We start from the raw sequence: 6404 nt of genomic DNA, 5'->3' as shown, positions 1-6404 counted from the left end.
CACGGAATGCCGTGGGTGAGACTCTTTGGACGTCAATAGTGATGTCACAAACAAGGGCGGTCATTTGGTAAGTGGGTGTTACTGTTTGAGCTTCGGTCCGAGGCAGGCAGGCTGTTTGAGGAGCGAGATAGTGTCCCTTTAAGAGAACCTTTAATGTAGCCCCATGCATCCACTTTCCTTTTTTTTTTTGTCTGGCCGCATTACACTCTTCCTGCAAAGAAGTAGAGGATGTCCTCATGTCAAATATGCATATACACATCATGAAGCAGAGTCCATTCATGAACCTCCACAAGCCATCTCTAGACCACTGCATGTGTGATTGCTAATTCTGTCATGGTGTGGTGCACATGCCCCATATGGGCAGTGGCAACATGTTATGCAATCAAACGAATACACACATATGCACAGTACTAGTTTGATTTAAATGGTATAATAAAGGCTAGGATTTTATGCAATATTGATCATTAGCTTAATAATGTCCTATGACCCTGTGAACTTTTGACATGTCAATGTTGCTGTCATTGACATGTGCTATGTTGAGGTGTGAATGTACAGTATGTGTACAAGAGGATCTTACAATCTGTAATGTGAACTAATTTACTGATGACCACTGTTGCCATTTCATTACATGTGCCTTCTATAACTGCTGTAGTAATATGCCTCCTGAGAACTGTTGACATAATATGATAAGCTTTTATGTATACTGGTGGCTTATTAAGATGTGTTATTGTAGTGGATCAGATCATGTTCTACACAGCTGCCATTCCACCATCGCGGAGATACTCGCAGTATGGTTCAGGTATGCATGTGTCAGCCTACCATCATTAAATGCTCTGTGATATACATCAGTATAAATCCATACTGATTACATAGGCATATATATCTTGTTCCATCCATGTTGTAATGCTGTAATATAAATAGAACTATCACAAGTTTTGATTCAGTTGCAACCTTGTTGAATGCATTGTATGTGCAGTTGTAGTGTTATTTCCAAGGATTAGCGATGTGTTCAGCAGCACCATTGTGTGACTCATAGCAATTGTGTCAAGAAATGTTCTGCATGAGCCACAGACAACTGATTTTGTAATGTGTTTTAAATGAGATCAGACTGCTCAAACACAGATTTACCCCAAAACACATATAGGCATATGTTGTGCAATTAATGTAATTACATAACATTGGTACGGTTGTATGACTTTGTGAACAGTAGCAGGATGTGGCATGAGATGCATGACCAGGGCTGTATTTGGAGTTGTTTTCACAATCCATGTATTTCAATAAATGTGCCATGTTAAGGGGAATACAAAACTAAGCACAGAGCTGTTTGTGTATGGTACTAGCCATACTGAACTGGAGAAAGCAGACAATTTGCTAGCTGACAGTTTGTTTCAGACTTCGCAACCATGTCACCACTGGCCATTAGCCAAAGTATACAAACAAACATTATTCCGCTTTTCTCCTCAGGAAAGCAGCTCACTTGTGCAGTCTCTACTGCTAATAATACAAAAGCATTGGGCCCTGACAACATCCCATGTTGCGTATACTGTTACTTAAAACTTGACCTAGCAGACATAGTTGGATCCCTACTTCAACACAGCCACCAGACAACCTATGTTCTCATAGAAGGGTGGACAGCAACAGTCATCCATCTGACTTGGGGGGGGGGGGTATCACCAGATATATGGCATTATAGACCCATATGCCTGACTCTCCTAATCTGTGAGGCAAACCAAAGAGTTATCATTGACTTTATCAAAAAGGCCACAGGTAATCTCCTGACTGTTTATCACACCCATGTTTGGCTTTTTAAGGCTATATCATGTCTGTTACATCTGTCTGATGTCTTCAAGAAGACCACCTAGTCATGTATAAGAAAAACACTCTTATTCTGTGTAAACTTGACTGGCCAAGCCATTTGACAGAAATTCACACACAGGTATTACAGAGAAACTATCTCAAGTGGGCATAAACACCTATGTCACCAAGCGGGTAGACAAATGGATCATATATATGACAGATAATGTCAAAGTGTGTGATGCCACCACTATCTAGAATCCAGTGACCTGGTCTGTACCTGTACTAAGCCCTTTCCTGTTATTTAAAGTCTCAGAAGGCAAGACTAACTTGCACGTCCTTTGTCCAACCAGCTTTGTGGAGAACTGCAAATTGTGGACAATCATTGAATCCAAGATTTGTATTGGTATAATGCAGACAATACAAACACACACAGAGAATTGTTGCCACAGTCATGGAAACATAGTAGAGGACCAAAAATTAAGACGAGATTAGTTCCATTATGACAGCAATAAAAAACTAATTGCAATATAGACAGCACACACCTATGAGCAGACTAAGTGATATATAACTTGTGTACTCAGGTAGATGGTATGCAGAACGTCCACCAGCATGTGCCCACAGTGGTGACTAAACCCTTGTATGTAGCACATCTCCTAAGCACAGTATGTGCAGGACATCCACATCAAAGAGCATTATAGCTCCATTATTCTCAACCCACATCAGACCAATAATTGGGTACAATGCACCCTTTTGCATGTACCTCCCAACACATCCTTCAGGGATGATTTACTCAAGTGTATAACTTTTGACACAGTGAGCTCCCACACATCTTATCAGCCAAGCCTAAGTATTCTTTTTGCTGCATAAACATTAGGAGTTGACAGTGCAGAACTCCCTTGAAGGTATTATATAAGATGCATGTGTGATAGTGTTCCTGGGATGCATCCACTAAATACATATCTCATTGGCAACATTGTCAGCATGGGTTACATTCATGCAAGTGTGGATTGCGGAATATATATGCCATGCAAACCTGTCAACTAGGCAGGACTGACTGAAATTTAAACTACAGGTGTGCCAGTGTTCCTCTTAACACTTCCAAAGTGTAATATTTTATCAGGAAGGTGTGCTTGATTACCCTTATGGATTACTGGCAAATCATTATGGTTGTACAGCTGTATTCATGCAGAACATGTACACTAACTCACAATCACAAACTTAATGTCACTGACACAGATGAGTGGTGTTATTATTCTGATATTGTCCATAATCATTTGTGCTTCTGTTTACTGTTGTCCATGAGCCTGTTGCTACATGTGCCACTTGGTTGAGAGCTATGCTGACATTGCATTCATATTCAAGCAAATAATTATGCATATCTTTGCAATATGCACATACGCCCTAGTGTATATGCAGTCCTTGATAAATGTCCTCTCCAGTGATCACATCAGGATTCTTATATCACAACAAATTTTCTACATTGATTTGTGATCTTGTGCGACAGTCACATAATATACAATAACTGAGTGATGATATGACTGTACCCACACAGGAGATGTAAACAGCAGTAGGTACTGCATTGTGTAGATATGTGATTACTGTCTTGACTTTGTGGAGTATGCACATTGACATGTCCTCATCTGCTGTACATTACCATGCTTCACCTGTCCTCTTCCCCAAGTTCATTCCTACAATTCATGTTTGTGGCCATTTTCAATACATACACTTCCCTAGAATAATTATTTATAATGCAGTCTATGTACCCTTGCGATCACCACCAAAACTTTTATTCTGTATGCCTAAAACAGGTTTGCACAGTACTCTGCACTAATTACACTTTCTTGTAATGTGGTAGAACATTATGCATTGTCTTATATTAAGCCCTGATAGTAATTGTCCATGCAATCCCATAGAACTAGTTTGCCTGTAGGTAAACATGTCTGCATGTCTGCAGGTATTCATGCTGCTTTATACAGCTTCCTGGTGGGCAAAACTGTTGCTGGCCTTGAAACCCTGCTTGTATTTGTGTAAGTGTGATGAGTAGCATGCATATGCAGTTAGCACTGCTTCTCGTCTCGCTAACACTTAAACTCCATGTAGGCTTTGCTCTAAGCCACATGGAGTTTATTGAATCAACCCAGCTGATGCTGTGATGATGAGGTAACTATTCACTAATGCCGTGCTGATGAGACTGATAAAAAGGCTGAAACGAGCATGTCCACACCTAGTAGGGTTTCACTTTATTTGCCTCAATGTAACCATAAAGACTTAAAAAGTAAACATTCAGAAACTAAGTAGCTGAAATGTTTGATGTTCTTAAGGGGTCATATGTGTATATCACATGGGCCTCCATTACAGGAGGCTTAAGTTATCACACAGTGAAAACTCTAACATGGTTGTGTTTTTCTCACAGTATATATATATATATATATATATATATATATATATATATATATGTGTGTGTGTGTGTGTGTGTGTGTGTGTGTGTGTATATGTATGTGTGTGTGTGTGTGTGTGTGTGTGTGTATCAAGCTGACATAGTCATAAAATTCTGCATTACATCAACATTTATTTCATTAATTTAATGAGCTGATTGACCATCTGCAGCTCATTTTACTGTTAACACTGGAAATGAATCTTTGTTTTGGATTCACTAGTAGTTTATGGTGCAGTGTTTTTCAGTGTAAGATCTCTCACTTTGTAAAAAGGGAATCCATCCACTGTTCTGTAATCTCAAAGTTGGCATATTTAATGTAGCATTTTTTTTCATTTTTGTTCTTTTCAATGTAGACTGAGGTAGGGTAACAATCGTTTAAATAGTTTTGCTATACTGAAATCCCAGAAAAGACTACAATCCTGGTCTTCAGAGTAAAATCCCCAGACGCCTATATCAGTGACTGACAATATGAGGGTCAATCGCTATTCTAGTGATTTTAAACTAATATAATTTGGCTACTAGCTCCTATAATTGTCATTTAACAGATTGTTGAAGTATTTTATAGTTAGAATGGACAGAAGGGACAGGTTTGGGCATTTCATGTGTCCTTTCTCAAGAAAAATGCAGTACTCCATAGATGACTACTCATTTTACCAGCAACTGGTTCCTTATAAAAAAATGCCACCTATCACAATCCATCTGGGCTAAAACCATATGCATCAAGAACTATGACTAAAAAAGATCCACTCCATGGAATCAATAGAATGGCCTCTAGAAACATATTTGCAGGAGTGCAGATGATCTTAGGTGAGAGGTTTACAAATGCAGTAAAACTAGTTATCTGCTATCAGATCTTCATTTGAAAGCCCATCTATATTAAGTAACTGGATAAATTATTTATCTTTGACCCTTTGATCCTATTCAACAACAGCAAGCCATAGCAAAGTTATATGCAGTACATGCATGTGTGTATACATGTACACACGCACTCGTGTGTGTAAGTGTGTGTGAGTGTGTGTGTGTGTGTGTGTGTGTGTGTGTGTGTGTGCATATCTATCTATATATATATATATATATATATATATATATATATATATATATATATATATACACATTTCTGTCTCTATATATATATATATATATATATATATATATATATATATCAATATCTATATATTTCTCTCTCTTATATATATATGTATATCTATAGCTCTCTATTTATACAGATATAGATTGATAGATACAGAGAAGCAATTTAGAATAGCCCGTTAACTGGTATGATTTAACAGTGACAGGAAAACTGTACCTGAAAAAAAATGTCCACAGAATGGTAATGCTAGGTCAAAAACAAATGCTATTCTCTGGAGTTGTAAGGCAGTCATCTTAACTACTAAGCCAGCATTATGCCTGTCTGTATATGTACTATTATTGGTGCAGCCCCCTCCCCCCACTCCTATTTCCCCAGTACAGACTGACTCAAACTTCCTTTCAGACCATCGATTAAATGTGTCATTCCCTGAATTTTGATTATTCTGGCTGTAAACAAAACAGCACTGACTTTCTAAATTTCATTTCTAACTGGACACTTTTTACAATTTCAGTTAAAACATTGGGGCTATTTATGAAAACTCTGTCAGACAAACAAATCTGTGGAGAATGCAGCTACTGATATAGAACCAGTTGATATTAGTGTGACTGATTAAGTACGAAATACCTATGTCTAATAATGAGCATTTTAGCTTCATAAATATAATTATGTTACAATATGATGAAATTAAAAAATAAGGTTATTCAGAAGGCAGATCAAAAATTAGTAACCTCAGCAATCAGATTTTAACATGTACTCCTGTTTTGTGAATAAAAATGTTATACTTTAACAGAACACTGCTGCTGGATAGAATTGTATCTAGGGAATAAAGGTTAGAAGTTGTGCCTGAAGTTCAGTACGGGCATGTTTTTTTGTCTGACATGATTAACAAGCTTACATCTGACTGTGCAACTATTGCAGAATGTTGAGGACATTGATGACAGAGAAGGAAAAGGTTTCAGTTAGTGTCCCACTATTTCCATCTTCTAGGTCACAATAAAGAAAAACATGTACTGCAGCTCTGTAAGAAAGTGGGATGGCATAGATGCAGTAATAGCTATCTGGAATGTATTGTAGCTGTTT

Source organism: Protopterus annectens, chromosome 5.part0, assembly GCF_019279795.1.
Source record: "Protopterus annectens isolate FY-2018-M chromosome 5.part0, PAN1.0, whole genome shotgun sequence".
NCBI lineage: Eukaryota > Metazoa > Chordata > Ceratodontiformes > Protopteridae > Protopterus > Protopterus annectens.
The sequence above is the reverse complement of the archived record's forward strand: the minus strand, read 5'-3'. Positions refer to the sequence as shown.